Source organism: Gossypium hirsutum, chromosome A02 (genome assembly GCF_007990345.1).
Source record: "Gossypium hirsutum isolate 1008001.06 chromosome A02, Gossypium_hirsutum_v2.1, whole genome shotgun sequence".
NCBI lineage: Eukaryota > Viridiplantae > Streptophyta > Magnoliopsida > Malvales > Malvaceae > Gossypium > Gossypium hirsutum.
In genome coordinates, this window is record NC_053425.1 from 45,524,139 (window position 1) to 45,543,713 (window position 19,575).

The following is a 19,575-nucleotide window of genomic DNA, read 5'->3' on the forward strand; positions in this document are numbered from 1 at the left end:
GCCTGGGGAGGGCGTAAAATCAATATCTGATAGATTCACCATCATCATCAATGGGTTAAAATCCTAAGGGGAGATCTATCCTAATGAAGAAGTTATGAGGAAGATGCTTTAAATCTTGCCAAAATCATTGGAAGCTAAGGTGAACGCCATAGAAGAAGCAAATAATTTAGAAATGTTGAGCTTCAATGAGCTCATCAGTTTTTTTCTTACACATAAGATTAGGCTCAATGAAGGGGTTGAAGAACCAAAATTGAAAAGAAGAAGGTTGGTGTTGCTCTCAAATCCACCACAAATGAAGATAGTGAGTTAAATGAAGAGGTGGATAAAGAAGAAGAGATGACAATGTTTACTAGGATATTCAAGAAGTTTATGAGGTCCAATAGAGAGAGAAAATTCCCAAAGAAGGAAGGACTCAAGCTTGAATCTACCAAGGAGAAGGATCCTATCTTATGCTATGAATGAAAGAAGCTGAGACACATCAAGTTCGATTTTCCTGATCTATCGTAATTCAGTGTAGCAGATTAAACTAGTTTTTGTACTTAGGGAGCTTAAATTCGAGCACTTTTAGTATGTTTTATTTATTTTTTTAGTTTAGTTAAATTCAATAAAAATGCATTTTGAGTCTTTTATTGACCTTAGGGGCAGACTGAGGCCTAAAGGCAAGTTAGCGTACTTAGTAAGTGCGTAGGAGACCATTCAAAGTCATAGGAACTCAAAGTTGGTAGCTATGTTGCAACACGAGGAGTTCAATGTTACAACATAGAGAGACAAATTCTAGGATTGCTATACTGCCTTGGATGTCGCGACATAGCTAAGGGATGTTGTGACACATCCCTGAAGCTACCCGTAAACCATGTATACTACCCTTGATGTCGCGACATAGGAACTAGGGTGCCACACCATTAGTCTTGTACGGGAGCACTTATGAACTAGGGGCGTTTTGGTCCATTTAATGAAAAATTAAACGTAGGAGCCTCAACTAACCTAGGGTTAAGGACAACAACAACCCTAACTCTATAAATAGGTTCTTAAAACACTTGTTTGAGGACAACGTTTACATTCTAAGTTTTTCTCTGTAAATTTAGTCTTTAGTTTTTTCATTCATTCAGGCTTTAGGTTTATTTTAGTTATTTTATATTTTGTGTTTGTCAGAGAACATGAGTTGTAACCATGATCAAACTATTGTAGATTCTAAGCTTCAATCAATACAATTCAGGATTCTCTTAAACCTTTCTCTTGATTCATTATTCATGCTTATCTTTATTATAAATATTATTATGTCCATAAGATCCACAAGGAACTAATCCTTTTATGAGGGATTAGTGAGTGGAGGCGTGATTAATTAATTGCTATGTAGGGTTTTCTTAGCAAATCAGCTATTTGGGAGAGGAAGAAGTTAAACCCTAGGCTTGACGACACTAAGAAGTCATTTAGGTGGGAATTAACCCAAAATTGGTATGGTCTATCCGTGAACATCTTAGCCCCGAACTAGTCTGGACTGTGAGGTCGAGAGATAATTATTTCTTGTCGACTTGTTAGTTTAGTTTAAGATTGTAACGCCTTGAATTTTGGGCCTAAATGAATTGGGCTTTGGGCTATGGGTCTCATAAAATTTTTAAGTGAGCAAGAAAATGACAAATGACATGTTGGCTTTAAGGGTTTAAGGAATTTGAAGTGTCTAGGTATGTTGGAGAAGTTCTGGGTTCGAGTTTTGTGGTGAAGGAATTTTAATTTAATTATTAAAAGAATCAGGGTTGGAAAGTAGGTGGGCTTTTAAATAAAAATAGGGGAAAAATAGCATCAACAAGCCTTGTGGAAGAGTGGCTAAGTGACGCCACTTAGGGAGTAGGGAGGTGGCATTAGTAGCTACCAAGGAGATCCAAGGTTCGAATCCTACCTTACTATTTTTAGAAGTTTAATTTTGGACTTATAGAAGGATGGAAGTGGCGTGAAGATGGACTCCAAGGGGTGTGTTCAGAAGAGAAAATTAAGGAAAATATCAAGGAGTTATCAGGGAGAAAAACGAGGAGATGAGAAGGGAGAAGTGATGGAGCCGAATTGGGAATTAGGCATGGAAAATTTAGCTATAAGGGCTATAAATATGGGCCGAAGACAGGGTTGCCAGGCTACTGCCGAAATTCTTCTTCACCTTGTTGCCAGAAACCCCTTTCTCCAAAAGTCGAAAACCCTTTTCTTTTTAAGATCCAAAAAGCCGAAAACCCTATTGTTTTTCTTTATTTTCTTCCTGCTGATTTCTATTCTTATCTACACAATTTTGTTTGTTTCACTTAGCCGCTTTTTTCTTCTGCTCTTCTTCTTTAATCTGTACCAAATAAACCTTATTCACCATACTAAGTTTGAAAAGCCGAAAAGTCGAATCTCCCAAGGGCTGAATACTCTTTGACCGAATCTAGTGTAAGTGTTGCTCTTCCAATCGGTTTTCTTTGCTAGGTATCGATTATTGTCCCTCACTCTTTCAAACAACTTTGGTAGGGAATTAGTATCGGATCTCGGATCTTAGCTCTCTACCGAATTGCGTTTTAGGTGTTTGCGATTTTGGTAAGCATTCCACTCCTATTGGCTAAGGTTGGCCGAATAGCCATAGTAAGGTAAGGGGGCTTGTGTTGGATACGAGTCACCTATTATTCTGGTTTTAATAGTTACGATTGGTGCAGATCTAGGAATTGATTGTGGTTAGTGAAGGGGCTATGATACTTATCGCGCAAGGTAAGGTTAAGGTGAGATTTTGGCTTTTGGTAAAGTATTCGATAAGTATGTAAGATTAATCTTTGAGTGATATCGATTGTAGGTTTGGGCTAAGGAGATCGTATCACGCTTGCTTACCAGGTGTGTACATACACTGCACACACATTATGTATCGGCAAAAGCCGAAATGCTGAAAAGTTAAAAGTTTGGCTACGGTAGTCTTGCGAGTGCGCGAACACTAGTAAGGGGGAGATTGATAGGTTGCCTGAGGCCCACGGGTGATTCCGTAGACTTGGGTTTTCATTTTCCTATATAGGCCGAAATGGGCTAAATGGGCCCGATGGGCTGTTAGGCCCATAATAGGCAAAAACTGAATGTTGATGCTATGTGATAGGAACTTGTATGTGAGTATGAATATGAATGTGACTGGACCTAACGGGCCATATAAATGTGATTTGGGCCTAATGGGCCATATACAGGTGATTTGGGCCTAATGGGCCATATGAATATAATTGGGCTTAATGGGCCAGATACAAGTATGTGAAATTTTTTGGTCTTTGTAAGGGGTTTTGGGCCTAGTATATGATATCCATATAAGACTTAATTAATATATTGCGATTGTAGACAAGTCAAAGGGTTAAGGTGTGGCAACGGGTATATGCATGTCTTGGATTGGATCTAGGGAGAGCTTGGTACTTAAACGGTCTTAATGACTCACCTCCTCTTCTCTAGAATCCTACCTGGTGCATAGTATTTGTTCATCTTAGCTCTCGAGATTTGTTTACAGGCCAAGGTAAGTGAAATCTATATCAAGGGAAAATTACTGAAATGCCCTTAAGGGCAAAAATAACCAAATTACCCCTAGGTGTTAAATGTAAGTTTTATGAATATGACATGCATGTTTGCTGCATCCATATGATTCTCTGCTTAGGCTGCATAAGGGTTGGGGATTATGGAACGGAGGAAGTATATGAGGATCGCATGGTTGCTTGACAATCATAGATCCACCGACGGCTTTTAGAGCCCAATATGTAAATAAAGGTAGTTCTAAAATCGGGCTACCATTGGTGTGTGGGCTGGGTGGGTCGATATTATATCCCCACATGGTGTGACGGGGGACGGAGCTGGTGTGTAGCGGATGGATAATTTGGATGGGGTTGCATTTCATGTTTGATATTTTTCTTTGAATGCTTGTTTTTCATCGAGGGTTGTACACACTGAGTTTGCAAAAACTCACCCCTTATTTTATTTTATTTTCAGGTGATGCTCAGTAGAAGGTTCGATGTTCGGAGAAACTCTGGGTGGCCTGCTAGCAAGATAATTTGGACTTGTTTTCTTTCTAAAGCATATAAGTTTCTATGTTATTAAGTACTTTTCAAATCAGATTGTAATAGGGCTTCCATTTTATTATTATTTGGATTATTATTTTTATGTGATGTAATTATAAGTAGTTAAACATGGTTTCTTAAACTATAGTATGTATTTTCTACGTTTCCGCACCTAAATTTTAAAAAGTGACATATTGTCATCAAATCCTATGTTTTGAACAAGTGATTGAAAGGAGTTTTTTTTATTAATTAGGATTTTCTTCTATTTTAAGAAGGGTTTTCAATGAAAACACGGTTTTCGCTAAAACACTTCAATGTGACACGCCGAATTCAGCTATAACGTTCGGACAAGATTTGGGTTGTTACATTTAGTGGTATAGAGCCCAGGTTACAAAACTCGGTCTGTGAATTAGGCCTTATTACTTGGTTTTTTTTTTGTGTCTTAAAAAAATATATTTTGAATCACAATGTTTTGCAAAAAAGGGAAGTCTTGCTGAGCGGCACACCGAGTCTTCGACATTGAACTAAGTAAGTACTTTTACTCTTAAATTTGATTAAATTGTTATACAGTAGATAGTTAGAGGGCTACTTTAGATGATTTTGTTAGAATGGAACTGAATCCCGTAGGATCTTGGAACTGTAGAAGATTTTCGAAAACAATCTTCTCTTTAATTACTTCCATAAAACATCAAGTTAATTATTGAAACTAACTAAGACTTCATAAAATTTTTAATTCAGATAATATGTGAATCGATGATGAGTGCTAGAAGAGGTGCAAGAGGCCGTGGCCGAGGCCGAGGAAGTTTTAGGGCTAAATCATCGGCATTAGGCCATGTACCCAATGTTGGAGTAGACGAGGCTCCGGCCTCACCTGTGGCTGGGAATGGATCGTATGATCGGGCCGCAGGAGAAGATGCATTGTCGCAGGCAATGCTGAGGATTTTGGAAGGGGTCGCTGGGCCCAACAACAGCACTGAAAATCGGGGGTCCATTTCGAATCCACTTCGATCGAACGGGGCTGAGATCTTTAAGGGCGTGGCTGGCGTGGCTCCTAACGTGGCAGAATATTGGTTGGAGGCCACTAAAAGAATAATAGAGGACCTGGATTGTTCACCGGAACAAAAGTTAAAAGGAGCAGTGTCACTGCTTATGGAAGAAGCCTATCAGTGGTGGTTGACAGTGAAAGAGGGCACCCAACCGGAGCGGGTCCCTTGGGAGTTTTTCAGAGCTGCATTCCAAGGGAAGTATATGGGTGCAAGCTTTGTGGATGCTAGAAGAAAGGAGTTCGTGAACTTGACCTAAGGAAACAAATCGGTGGCAGAGTATGAGGCGGAGTTTCTATGGCTTAGTAGGTATGCAAGAGTAATGGTAGCAACAGACTATGAGCATTGCGTTAGGTTTGAGGACGGACTGAGTGATAGCCTTAGGGTATTGATAGCTCCACAAAGGGAGCGAGTTTTCTCGGAATTGGTGGAGAAGGCAAAGATAACGGAGGAGGTAAAGCGCACTGAGCGCTTAAATTGGGAGAAAGAAAGGGGTAAGAATAAGAGGGAGGCTGAGACTCCGGGTGTTGGACAGATGCCTAGGGCTAGGGCCAGGGTTAATGGGCCAGATAGAGCAAGGCCCTCTGCTGTTAATCCAAGGGTGCCACCTTGTGCTGATTGTGGGAGAAGCCATAGAGGTGAGTGTTAGAAGCGGATGGGAGCCTGTTTAGCTTGTGGGTTTATGCAGCATAGGATCAAGGATTGCCCCCGAATGCAAGGTCGAGAGCTAGTAGTAGGCCAAGGTAATGCTTAGCCACCAAGGGGTGGTCAACTGCCACCAATGGGTCGTGGCCAGGCCAGGGGTTGTGACGGTAATGGACGTGGACGTGGAGCACTAGGCGAAAATGTAGGCCATGCTGAGGTGAGGCAGCCAACTTTGGTTTATGCTGCTCATCGCCAAGAAGACGAAGATGCTCTAGAAGTGAATATTGGTACGTACTTTATCCATAGTTTGTGATCTATCTATTTTGGAATTAGAAATAGAGTGCGTAGCAGAAGCTTAGTGGTGTAACCTAGGTGGTGCAACTATTGGGTAGTTGGAAATTTTGAGGACGAAATTTCTTTTAAGGGGTAGAGTTGTAACGCCCCAAATTTTGGGCCTAGACGAATTGGGCTTTGGGCTATGGGTCTCATAAAATTTTTAAGTGAGCAAGAAAATGACAAATGACATGTTGGCTTTAAGGGTTTAAGGGATTTAAATGTCTAGGTATGTTGGAGAAGTTCTGGATTCGAGTTTTGTGGTGCAGGAATTTTAATTTAATTATTAAAAGAATCAGGGTTGGCAAGTAGGTGGGCTTTTAAATAAAAATAGGGGAAAAATAGCATCAACAAGCCTTATGGAAGAGTGGCTAAGTGACGTCACTTAGGGAGTAGGGAGGTGGCGTTAGTAGCTAGCAAGGAGATCCAAGATTCGAATCCTAGCTTAGTATTTTTAAAAGTTTAATTTTGGCCTTCTAGAAGGATGGAAGTGGCGTGAAGATGGACTCCAAGGGGAGTGTTCAGAAGAGGAAATTAAGGAAAAGATCAAGGGGTTATTAGGGAGAAAAACGAAGAGATGATAATGGAGAAGTGATGGAGTCGAATTGGGAATTGGGCATGGAAAATTCAGCTATAAGGGCTATAAATAGGGGCCAAATACAGGGTTGCCAGGCTACTGCCGAAATTCTTCTTCACCTTGTTGTCAGAAACCCCTTTCTCCAAAAGCTGAAAACCCTTTTCTTTTCAAGATCCAAAAAGCCGAAAACCTTTTTGTTTTTCTTTCTTTTCTTCCTGCTGGTTTCTATGCTTATTTACACAATTTTCTTTGCTTCACTTAGCCGCTTTCTTCTTCTACTCTTCTTATTTAATTTGTACCAAATAAACCTTATTCACCATACTAAGTTTGAAAAGCCGAAAAGTCGAATCTCCCAAGGGCTGAATACTCTTTGACCGAATCTAGTGTAAGTGTTGCTCTTCTAATCAAGTTTCTTTGCTAGGTATCGATTATTGTCCCTCACTCTTTCAAGCAATTTTGGTAGGGAATTAGTATCGGATCTCGGATCTTAGCTCTCTGTCGAATTGCGCTTTAGGTGTTTGCGATTTTGGTAAGTATTCCACTACCATTTGCTAAGGTTGGCCGAGTAGCCATAGTAAGGTAAGGGGGCTTGTGTTGGATACGAGTCACCTATTATTCTGGTTTTAATAGTTACGATTGGTGCAGATCTAAGAGTTGATCGTGGTTAGTGAAAGGGTTGTGATACTTATCGTGCAAGGTAAGGTTAAGGTGAGATTTCAGCTTTTGGTAAAGTATTCGATAAGTGTGTAAGATTAATCTTTGAGTGATATCGATTACAGGTTTAGGCTAAGGAGATCGCATCATGCTTGCTTACCAGGTGTGAACATACACTACACACACATTATGTATCGGCAAAAGTCAAAATGCTGAAAAGCCGAAAGTTTGGCTACGGTAGTCTTGGGAGTGCGCGAACACTCGTGGACTTGGGTTGTGATTTGCCTATATGAGTCGGAATGGGCTAAATGGGCCCGATGGGCTATTGGGCCCATAATAGGAAAAAATTGAATGTTGATGCTATGTGATAGGAACTTGTATGTGAGCATGAATATGGATGTGACTGGACCTAACAGGCCATATAAATGTGATTTGGGCCTAATGGGTCATATACAGTTGATTTGGGCGTAATGGGCCATATGAATATGATTGGGCTTAATGGGCCAGATACAGGTATGTGAAATTGTTTGGGCTTTGTAAGGGGTTTTGGGCCTAGTATAAGATATCCACATAAGACTTAATTAATGTATTGCGACCGTGGACAAGTCAAAGGGTTAAGGTGTGGCAACAGGTATATCCATGTCCAGGATTGGATTTAGGGAGAGCTTGGTATTTAAGCAATCTTAATGACTCACCTCCTCTTCTCTAGAATCCTACCTGGTGCATAGTATTCGTTTACCTTAGTTCTCGGGATTTGTTTACGGGCCAAGGTAAGTGAAATCCATATCTAGGGAAAATTATCGAAATGCCCCTAAGGGTGAAAATGACCAAATTACCCCTAGCTATTAAATGTAAGTTTTATGAATGTGACATGCATGTTTGTTGCATACATATGATATTCTGCTTAGGTTGTATAAGGGTTGGGGATTATGGAACGAAGGAAGTAAATGAGGATCGCATGGTTGCTTGACAATCATGGATCCACCAACGGCTTTAAAGCCCAATATGTAAATGAAGGTAGTTCCGCAACCGGGCTACCATTGGTGTGTGGGCTGGGGGGTCGATATTATATCCCCACATGGTGTGATGGGGGACGGAGCTGGTGTGTAGCGAATGGATAATTTCGATAGGGTTGCATTGCATGTTTGATGATTTTTCTTTGAATGCTTTTTTTTCATCGAGGGTTGTATACACTGAGTTTGTGAAAACTCACCCCCTCTTTTATTTTATTTTCAGGTGATGCTCAGTAGAAGGTTCGATGTTCGGAGAAACTCTGGGTGGCCTGCTAGCAAGATAATTTGGACTTGTTTTCTTTCTAAAGCATGTAAGTTTCTATGTTATTAAGTACTTTTCAAATTAGATTGTAATAGGGCTTCCATTTTAATTTTATTTGGATTATTATTTTTATGTGATGTAATTATAAGTAGTTGAACATGGTTTCTTAAACTATAGTATGTATTTTCTACGTTTCTGTAACTAAATTTTAAAAAGTGACATCTTGTCATCAAATCATATGTTTTGAACAAGTGATTGAAAGGAGTTTTTTTTGTTAATTAGGATTTTCTTCTATTTTAAGAAGGGTTTTTAATGAAAACACGGTTTTGACTAAAACACTTCAATGTGACACGCCGAATTCGGCCATAACGTTCGGGCTGGGTTTGGGGTGTTACAAAGATTGAGAGATCCTTCTAGGGTAGTGACTAGTTGATTGAGTAGAAACCTGAAATATGAATTAGTTATGATCACCAAAGTGAGCCAATCACCTATACTTAGATTTGGTTAAGTCAGTATTTATGTATTTGAGGTTCACTTTTCGTTTGTTATGTTTATTTCATTATTTATAAAAACCTCTAAAATATTTCCTTTTACGTTTTATCCTACTATAATTTATTTAAACTACTAATTACTTTTATATTTTTTAGGTTTACATTTATTTAGTACTCACCTCTTTTGGGTACAATCCTCGGAGTACTTACCTACTTCATTGTAACTATATTACAACCTGACCCGTATACTTGTAAACACCACCTCAATTTCATATATTTTAGTTGTAGTATTCCCACTCTAGACCTTGGTACTTCTGGAGGCGGTCTTGTCCCCAATGGAATAAAAAACGGTCATTTAAACAAAAGCTCAAGGTTCATGTTGCTACTTGAAGTAATAAGGATTCATTCGATAATGAAGATCAAGAAGTAGCCAACCTTTGTCGTATGGCCATTAATGATTCAAAGGTAACTTCTAGCTAATCAATTTCAATTTCCTATTCTTTTTTTGAGTTACAAGATGTCTTGTCCCCAATGGAAGAAAAAAAGGGTCATTTAAACAAAAGCTCAAGGTTCATGTTGCTACTTGAAGAAATAAGGATTCATCCGATAATGAAGATCAAGAAGTAGCCAACCTTTGTCGTATGGCCATTAATGATCCAAAGGTAACTTCTAACTAATCAATTTCAATTTCCTATTCTCTTTATGAGTTACAAGATGCCTATGATGAACTAGGCTTGAAGTTTGAATTAATGGTTTCAAACTATAGTAAAACTATTTCAAAACTAAAAGATGAAAATTATTCACTCTTCAAAGTTAAGCATGAACTTGAAAGTAAAATAAATGATATGCAAGTTATTATAAATGATTTTAAGAAAATGAATTATGACTTGCATAATTTACTTTCTAAAGTTCATGATGATCATCAAAAGCAACTTGAGTTGCTTGAGAGTGAAAAAGCTTACTCTAACAAAGTTTTACCAAAAATATTTTTAAGAGGAGAAATTTCAAAACAAAACTTTCTCAAAACTAGCTTTAATTTCTATAAACATAGAGGTCTCCTAAGTTTTTACAAGGAAAAAATTATTAAGAGTGTATGGGTCCCTAAAGGACTCATAAATACTCAAGATAAAGACATCCTTTCAAAATTGATTCCTAAAGCGACTAAAATTATAAGAACTAATGCTTACGGTCCCAAAAGAATTTGGGTACCAAAAATCAAAGTTTAATTCTATGTTTGAAGTAAGAGGAGCATTGTTTCAACATGGGGGATACATTCAAAAAATCATGGTACCTTGATAATGGATGCTTAAAGCACATGATCGATGAGAAGAGTCATTTTATCAATTTGGAGACAAAAATTGGAGGAGTAGTTACATTTGGTGACAACTCAGAAGAACAAGTAGAAGGAATAGGCTTTATTGGTAAAAACTTTTCAATTCTTATTGAAAATGTTCTTTATGTTAACTGTCTTAAGTATAATCAACTTAGTATTAGGAAATTGTGTGATAATGGTCTTAATGTTATGTTTTAGTCTAATGGATGTAAATAGTTAACATAGTGTTTAATAAGATTATGTTTGTAGGGCATAGGATAAGAAATATATATATGGTGCATTTAGATGATTTGCATGATTCACTCATATGCCTTGTTGCTAAAAATGAGAATAGTTTTTTATTATGGCATACAAAACTAGGACATGCTAGCATGACCATATTGCATAAACAAGCTAAAAATGACTTAGTAAGAGGATTACTTTAAATTGATTTTGACTTAGATAAAGTTTGTAATGCATGCGTTAAGGGTAAACATAGAAGAGTCTTCTTTAAACCTATTAATGATGTATCAGCTAGTAGAGTTCTTCAACTAATTCACATAGACTTTTTTGGTCCTATTAGGGCAGTTAGCTTGGGTGGAAAATAATATGTTTTTGTGTTTGTTGATGACTATTCTATGTTTACTTAGGCTATTTTCTTAAGTACTAAAGATGAGGTTTTAGAAAAATTCATCACATTTTCAAAAATGAATCAAAATGAAAAGTGTTACTCCATCACTAGTGTTAGAAGTGACCATGGAACCGAATTTCAAAATCTTTGTTTTCAAAATTTTTGCAACTTAAATGGAATTAGCCATAATTTTTCTGCACCTAGAACCTCTCAACAAAATGGAGTTATTGAGAGGAAACTAGAACTTTAGAAGAAACGGCTAGAACCATGCTTTGTGAAAATAATTTACCAAAATATTTTTGGGTGGAAGCCACAAACACCATTTGCTACTGTTAATAGGGTAATGATTAGACCTATTTTAAAGAAAACCCTATATGAACTTTTTAAAGATAAAAAACCTAACATTAGTTATTTTCATCCTTTTGGATGCAAATGTTTTGTTTTAAACAATGACAAAGATAAGCTGGGTAAATTTGATGCAAAAAGTGATGAAGGAATTTTCCTTGGTAGTAGAAGAATCTATACATGTTATTTTTTATGATTCTAACTTTCCTCCTAGAAAGGATTCTTGTATTGATGATGATGATGCATAAATTTTTCATGATGATGATAAAGTTGATCACTCATCAATGAAAAAAATTCAAGAACAAACACAAGATGCTCTAAAAGACCTTACGATAGAGAAGAGGGAAGTCAATCATCCAAGAGAGTTCAACTATGTGAAGAATGGTAAGACTTTGGGAGATCCATCTAAAAAGGTAACTACTAGATCTTCTCTTAGAAATACTTGTAATTATGTTGCATTTATCTCATGTATTAAGCCTAAAAATATGAAAGAAACCTTAAATGATGAATATTGGATATTGGTTATGCAAGAAGAGTTAAATCAATTTAAGAGAAGTAAAGTATGAACCCTAGTTGAAAGACCTTGTGATAAATATACTATAGGTAATAAATGAGTTTTTAGGAACAAGCTAGATGAGAGTGGTAACATAGTGAGAAACAAGGCTAGACTTGTTGCTCAAGGTTACTCTCAAGATGAAAGAATATATTATGATGAAACTTATGCTCCCGTAGCTAGGATGGAAGCCATTAGCATACTTTTAGATTTGACATGTTTTAATGATTTTAAATTATATCTAATGGATGTAAAAATTACTTTTCTAAATAGGTTTATAAATGAAGAAGTGTTGCTGAACAACCACCCAATTTTGAAGATAAAAAATTTCCAAACCATGTTTTCAAACTATTAAAAGCTTTATATGGTTTGAAACAAGCTCATAGAGCTTGATATGAAATATTATCAAATTTTATTGTTGAAAAAGGTTTTGGTAAAGGAAATGTTGAAGCAACACTTATTATTAAAAGAAAAGACAAGGATCTATTAGTAGTTCAAATATATGTTGATGATATTATTTTTTGTTCTACTAATGATCTTCTTTGTCAAGAATATTCTAAGCTAATAGAAGGTGAATTTGATATGAGCATGATTGGAGAACTAAATGTAACGGCCCGATTTTGGGCTTAGTCAGAATAGTGGTTTTGGGACCACAAATTCAAGGTCGAGGAATTATTTTTGTTATTATTTTGGTATCATAGTATGATTATGTGAGTGTATGAAAAATTTGGTGGATTAATTTTAGAGTTTGTAAGCCTAATTGCAAAAAAGGACTAAATCACATAAAAGGAAAAAGTTTTGTTTTACTAACCAAAGGTGTTAAATAGCTAGAGAACCAAAATTGGGGGTCTTTAAAGTGCAATTAGGCCCTTTAGAAGCTGATGGCCAGCCATAGGGGACAAGAAAATCAAATGGTCAATGGGTAGGTGACTTAATATGTAATAAAATATTACCCTAGTGACTAGCCATCATCATTTTCATTTTTTCCTTTCCCCTCCACCGAAAGTTTCAGCAAGAATGGTGTTTTTGGAAGCTTGAAACTTTCAACCACTTATACCTCTCTCAAGTAAATGATTTAGATGGTTATTTTTGATGATTTTGGTACCTTTGGAACCCTTGTAGCATGAGCTATCTATTGAGCGGACTATTTTGCAAAATGGTTGATAGTCCAGGGATTTCCCATGAAAGAATTTATGATGTTTGCTAAGTTTTAATGGAAGAAAATGAACCTTGTTAAATAAACAACTTTTGTGAAAGGACTTATCATGAAAACCCTAATAAGACCATTTTGTAAAGTTTGTAAAATAGATGTAATTTTGTGAAATAATGGAAATTTTGGTTGCTATAAGAGTAAAAAGGGTTCGGCTAGGCTTAAGACACGAATAAATTCGATAAAAATTGATTTTCAAGCCTAGGGGTAAAATGGTCATTTTGTGAAAGTATAGGGGAAAAATGGTCATTTTGCCAAAAATGTGAATTCTTTATTGTCTAAATTTATTTAGTGATTAAATGAGTGAATTTTTATTATGTTAGATCAAGAAATATGAAAACCAGACTTGGACTAGGGAAAGGCCAAGCTTGTGGATTAGGTTGATTAGTTGTTCACCTTTTGTAAGCCAATGTAAGTTGTATGTAAATAATGCTAATTCAATATTATCATGTATTATATGATTAGTATGGTATGAATTGTTGATTTGTGTTGTGAATGAGAATTTGTATAATGAAGACTTCCGGTTGAACATTAGGAATAGATTTGGATATTCATGCCATGGCATTGGGTGATATGTGTGCTAGTGTAAGATATGTCTGGGACGGGCATCGACCACATTGAGAGCCAGTGTAAGACATGTCTGGGACATACATTGGCCTCGAGATATACCAGCCAGTGTAAGACATGTCTGGGACATGCATCGGCATTAAGATGAGAGCTAGTGTAAGATAAGTCTGGGACATGCATCGGCCTCGAGATATACAAGCTAGTGTAAGACCTATTTGGGACATGGCATCAGCTTGTTGTGTGTCAATGTAAGACCTGTCTAAGACATGGCATCGACATCGTTAGATGAGAGCCAGTGTAAGACCCATCTGGGACACGGCATCAGCCTCAATATATGAATGTCAGTGTAAGACCTGTCTGGGACATGGCATCGACTTTGATGTGCTAGCCAGTGTAAGACCATGTCTGAGACATGGCATTGGCATCTTATCCTATGTTTGGTGCTAATGAATATCCTGTAGTATTCCAAATGGTTCAACTGAAGATTTATGATTTGTATCAAAATGAGCGAACTTATGACCATGTGGTGAGTGGTACAAGTACCTAAATAAGAATTTTCAAAAACGAGCTTCATTTACGTGGTATGTTTTGTAAGGAAGGAAAGTGAGTAAGTTATGCTTATGACCATCTGTGTATTTTACATGAAGTATGAAATGTGAATTCAATCAACGTTGTATGCTTAGTGAGAGATGAATATGAATAATTAATATTTATGAATCCTCACTTTCGTGTGCGAATTGAGTTATGTTAGTAGTATGATCCCTTATGGTAACTTGTAGCTATTTCATTATTTACATGCGACTTACTAAGCTTTATGCTTACCTCTTTTCCTTTCCATTTTCTTATAGTGCTACCAAAGTAGCTCGTGGATCATCGCCTTACGTCGGAGAAGCCAGTCACACTATCCCTGAAGCATTATACCTCTAGTTTTATCATTTTGATTATGACATGTATAAGAACTAGTCTTTTTGTTATGGTCACATTGTTTTGGCCCAAACGAGTGGCTTGTTATAGCTATTGAGTCATTTTGTATAATTCCAAGGATAGTGGCTGATATTGGTTATTGATAAATGCAAATGATGATATTCTTTTGTGAATGAGTAAATTGAATGGTTTTACATGTTGTTTAGTTTGCTTGTGAATAATTAGAGTTGCCCTAATGTGTGAAATGTACGGTTGGAGGCTGATTTAGCCATGTGGTTGTGTGCTAAATGGGTTTGCCTTAGTGTAGTATAGCTTGGTGCAAGTAAAGGTGACAAATAGGCTTGATAAATAGCCTTATTTTGTCCACACGGGTAGACACACGGACGTGTGTCTATGTCGCGTGTGATACACCGGTCTGCCCCATGGGCATGTCGTCCGGCTGTGTGTCCCCTGCAGCTTGAATTTGCAAGTCAGTATGCATGGTAGTAAACACACGGGCAGAGACACGGCCGTGTGTCTTAGCTGGGTGGAGAACACGGCCTCTGGCCACGGGCGTGTGCCTTAGCTGTGTGCCTCTAATTTGTTGCTGACATCAGAAATAGAATGTCAAGGTTTTCACACACGGGCTGCGACACTGGTGTGTTATGGCCGTGTGAGGGACACAAGCTATAGACACGGGTATGTGCCCGGCTGTGTGAAAACCCCTGTAGGTTTGAAATTGGAATTAAATTTACATGGGTCTCGGGCACAAGCGTGTCCCCTTGTGCGTAGCCTGTGTGAACCACACGGGCTTTTAGTACGGCCATGTCAAAATGGACACACGGGCGTGTACCCCTATTTCAAGTGACATTTTTCAAAGTTTTCAATGGTGTTTGGATTATTCCCAAATCATTTCCAAAGTGTGTTTTGGGCCTCGTAGGCCCATATTAAGAATTTCTAGATCAAGATTGAAAAGTTTTAAATTCAATCGAGTTTTTATGACTCAAAATGATTGTATGCATGTGTTTAAGTTAGGTAATGCCTCGTGTCCAGTCCCGACCTCGGACTCGGGTAAGGGGTGTTACATTTAGTTGTATAAGAGCTATGGTTTAGTCGATTGTAGGACTAACCTAGCGTGAGTACGAGTCTAGCTAGACATGCCATAGTTGTATATTGATAGTGTGACGACTCCTGAAAAAATGAATTGTCTTTTTATATATAGTAAATGGATCTTGACGTGGTTACAACGGATGATGTGGAAAGTAATGCACCGGCTCCCGCTGGAGGGACCGCGCTTGTAGATAGTAGGCCTATGAGAATGAGTTTGGGCGGAGGGGCTAGAGAAGCTTACCTTCACATGATGGATGCATATTACTCGGAGTTCGTTCGTGCAAATCTGAATACTCCACCTCCCCCACCTCCTCCATTCCTCAGCCTGCCCCTATAGCTCCTCATGGGTTAGACATGATTAGGAGAGAGAAACCTCCAGTAGTCAGAATCCGTAAGCATGGGGCCGAGGAATTCTGGGCGAACATGGATGATGACTCAGAGAGAGCAAATTTTTGGTTGGAAAATACCATTAGGGTATTTTATGAGCTATTACGCACACCCGAGGAATGCATGAAGTGTGTCGTGTCACTCCTGTAAGATTCAGCCTATCAGTGGTGGAATACTCTCGTGTCTATTGTACCGAGAGAGAGAGGGTAACTTGGGGATTCTTTCAGGAACAATTCTGGAAGAAGTATATTAGCCAATGGTTTATCGATCAAAAGAGGAAGGAATTTCTTGAACTGAAGCAAGGCCGTATGACAGTGATGGAGTATGAGCGCAAATTTTCGAGGCTCAGTAAATATGCATAGGAATGCTTATCCACAGAAGCCACGATGTGTAAGAGGTTCGAAGATGGATTGAACGAAGACATCCGACTATTGGTTGGCATCTTAGAGTTAAAAGAATTCATGGTACTTGTCGAGAGAGATTGCAAGGCATAAGAATTGGCCAAAGAGAAGAGAAGAGTTGATATCGAGTCTCGTGACTCAAAGAAAAGACAGATGGGGAAATCACACCAGACCTCATCCAAGAGATTGAGAGTTTCCTGCTCGATCAAATGCGTTAGTAGGATTTTCGAGCAGAAACAAAAACAAGCAGCATGCAGTGTCTAAAGCTGAAACCACTTCTATCGTAAGTGTTGGTAGTGCTCGACCAAATAGACCAGAATGTTCATAGTGCGGTAAATGTCATTTCAGTGAGTGCCCAGGTAATGAAAGAGACTATTTTAAATGTGGGGTGTTGGACCATTTTATTCGTAACTGTCCCTAGATGGTCGAGAAATATAAGGATCAACGTGTGAGATCGGGTAACGCTTTTTCTAGGGGTGGACCACATAAGAACTCGGGAAGTGGGGCCAGCAGTAGAGGTGCGCCTAAGGTTTCCACTATGAGATCCGAGGGCGTAGCGCCTACAAGGACTTATGTTATACGTGCCTGTAAAGAGGTAGGGTCTTCCGATGTGATTATGGGTACTTTTTCTATCCATGATATATCTGTTGTTACTTTGATTCACCCGGGGTCTACCCATTATTATATTTGTATGTAATTGATACCCTGTATGAATATGCTAGTTGAGTCCACTGAATTTGTGGTAAAAGTGCCCATGTAACGCCCCAAAAATTGGGCCTAGAAGAGTTGGGCTTTGAGTCTGGGATTCGGATAGAAGAAAACCTGAATAATTAAGAAGTTTTAATTATTATCGCTTAAGAAAGAATTTTTACTACTAGAAAATTTTTACTATATTTATTATTACGGATATTTTAAATTTTTATGAAATTTTAATTAGTATGATGAGATAAAATTATTATTATTAGAAAAATATTACTGTAAGTAGGTTTGAAATTTTTTTTATGAAAATTATTATTATTATTTACTGTATTATTGATATTTGAAATTTTTATAAAATTTTTATAATTATTATTATATGGAAAAAAGAAGAAGATAATAGTTATAAAAGTATTGTTGTTTTGGTGTTTAAACTCTAGGAAAAAAATTGTTTTAATTTGGCCTCTTAAGGGAATCTGGGCAGTAGGCTTCATTAATAAATTAGGGCTGAGTTTTAGCACAAGCTGGCATCTGGCCCAGTGGTTAAGGACGCTAGGAGGACGTTAGGGAGGAGCTTGGGTTCAAGGCGCGGCGTACGCAATTTGGGTTTTTTTTAAATATGCAGATCGTGGCTAGAATAAGGGTTAAGAGGAGTTGCGGGTATAATTTAACATAAAGAGCGCCTGTGGCACAGTGGCAGCAGCGTGCTGGACATATGGAGAGGGCGCAGGTTCGATTCCGTACGCGAGTGAATCCTGTTTTATTTTTAAAGTGGGCCAGAACTGAAGCAGGTAAGGTTTATAATTCAATGTGACGGTATATTATTGAAAACAAATGCGCGTCCCAGTGGCCAGCAGCGTGCTGAGCAACCTGGAGGTCCTAGGTTCAAACGCCACCTGGAGGTCCTAGGGTCAAACAGCGTTATGCGCAAAAGGGTGTTTCTTTTTGCTGAACGCGCGTGGGAAGGATCGTATGGGATTGAACCGGTACCTGTAGGAGGAGTCGGCTGAGTGGGGGACTGCTGCTCAGCATTGGAGAGTTTGAATTAAATTCAAACTTTGATTTTGGCCATGAATTAAGGAGAAGGAAGGAATTAAAATTGGAAAAGGATTTTATTTTATTCTAATCTTATCTTATCTCTTTTTGCTCATATTCTTTTCTATTTTTTTCTCAAAAGCTGAACATTTCTCTCATTTTTTTATTTTATTTCCTTCTCTCATCTCTTCCCCTCTTCTCTTTTCTTTCTCCTCTTGCCGATTGTTCTTAAGCTAATCCCTCTCTTTTCTCTTCCATTATTTCTTCCACAAACTCTCTACCTTTCATTCTTCCTCTCTTTCATTTATAGTAAAAGCCGAACCTATCATTCTTTTCATTGCTAACCGAATAGCAACAAGCCAAATCCCGAAGGAGTCAAAGGAAGTCGTTTTCTTTATAAAGGTATACACTTGTTCTTTTTCTTTTTAGCCGATTCTTGTTATTTTAAAAAGCCTTTCAACTCTTTTGTCAACACCCTTTTTGGTCCATAACCACTTTTTTCTTCAGTGAACCAAAAGTTGAAATCAGTGAAGCTAGTGGGGGTGCCGAATCTTTGTTGACCAGCAACTCTCTATTTCCTTTTCACTTGTTGGTATTCAATTCCCTCATCTTTTAGGCATAACGGATTTAAGAGGAGAAAGACTGTGGTAAGTGCTCGAACTCTAAACGATTCCTAGAGTATCTAGTGGCCAAAAGTCGAAACCCCTCTAGTTTAGGGAAGTGGCCGAATATGGGTATAGGCCTTATAGGGTTCTTCTTTTAATATTTTTATGGTTTCTATAGTGGAGGAGCAGCAAGATGTAGTGTCGACTAGGATTAGCTTGGATCACCGGAGTGGCTAGATCTCATCATAAATCTCGGCAAAGGTAAGGTTCCTAAGGCCATTATGGATGGTGGCCGGATGTGTAAGTATTAATATTAGAGGGTTTTTGATTTGGTTTAATTATTGTGAGCTGATCTATTAACGGTTGATTATAGGAGAAATCACATAGGAGATCTCGACGAGGAATATCGCAAAAAGGCGTGTAACGAACCCTTTTTCATAGCTTAAAGCGATAAATGCCGAAAAGCCGAAATGCCAAAACTCTGGCATTTTAAGGACTTGTGAGCAAGCGAACGCTCATTAGTCAGTTAGATTGTTGAGATGATGATCGGGAAGGTTGGAAAAGGTAAGAGCGTGATTTTTGGCATTCACGATAAATTGGGCCTCGAGGGGCTGAAACAGGGCCCAATGGGCATTCGGGCCCATTTGAGTAAAATTGGTAGAATATGGAAACTTGTTAAATTGTGCATCTAGACTGAAAAAACCGTTATGGAATATAGGGTGAATAGGCCTAGATGACAAAATCGGCTAAGTAGGGCCATTAGGGGTT